This window comes from Tiliqua scincoides, chromosome 6 (genome assembly GCF_035046505.1).
Source record: "Tiliqua scincoides isolate rTilSci1 chromosome 6, rTilSci1.hap2, whole genome shotgun sequence".
In the NCBI taxonomy this organism is placed as follows: Eukaryota; Metazoa; Chordata; class Lepidosauria; order Squamata; family Scincidae; genus Tiliqua; species Tiliqua scincoides.
Genome location: NC_089826.1, coordinates 3,670,773 through 3,671,932, shown reverse-complemented (window position 1 = coordinate 3,671,932; position 1,160 = coordinate 3,670,773).

Below are 1,160 nucleotides of genomic sequence, written 5' to 3'. Positions count from 1 at the left end.
AGGTTTGGGATCAGAGTTTCCTTCTCTTAGATGAGCTGCCTTCCTAGGCTGACGAGTCCCATCTACCCGGTGGCTGTTTAGTCGCCTCTTACGACAAGTACAGCCAAACTGAGGGCCTATTCTTGGCCCCCAGCCCCCAGGGGTAATGCCTATCTAGCACCTATCTAATGCCTATCTAGTGCCAATGCAACACCTATCTAGCACCTATATAGTGCCTAACACCTAACACCTATCTAGCGCCTACATAACACCTATCTAGTGCCTATATAACACCTACTTAACGCCTACTTAGCGCCTATCTAACGCCTATTTAACACCTAGCTAACGCCTACATAACACCTACATAGCGCCTACATAACGCCTATCTAGCACTTATATAATGCCTAACACCTATATAGTGCCTGTCTAGCACCTATCTATCACCTATATAATGCTATATAACTCCTGTCTAGCACCTATATAACATTTGTTGATGACACATTGCTGATGCATTGATACATATGAAAAAAAATGTATTTACTTTACATCAAAGCAAGAGGAAAGATATGCTAGTCAAATACAGTCACATCATTAGAGTACTAGTTTTTTTTTTACAATATTCATTACTTTTAAAAAGCAAAGTACAGCAGATCTGAATTTACTGAATCTACCTGGTTGAGCCGAATCCTCCCAGCTTTCTGAGAGTTGAATCTCCTTAGAACCAGGGATGGATCCAGTGTCTGTATTTGGGAGAGGGCTGTGAGCACTACCTTCAGAGCCCAGGTCAACCAGGCAGGTAGACCCAGGCTCTCGACTTGGAGCCCAGGTCTACCAGCTGGGTAGACCTGGGCTCCCGCTTGAGCTTATCGCCTCTGTAGCCATTTGCTGAGCAGGCAGACTTGGTTCTGGGCTCCCACCTGGACTTGGAGCCCAGGTCCACCTGCTTGGGTAGACCTGGGCTCCTAATTGAGCTTATAGCCTACATCAGAACATCAGAAGAGCCCTGCTGAATCAGGCCAAAAGCCCATCTAGTCCAGCTTCCTTTATCTCACAGTGGCCAACCAAATGCTTCAGGGAGCACAAAAGACAGCAAGACACAACCTGCATCCTGGTGTCCTCTCCTGCATCTGGCATTGAGGTAGCCTACTTCTAAAATCAGAAGCTTGCACAGACCGATCATG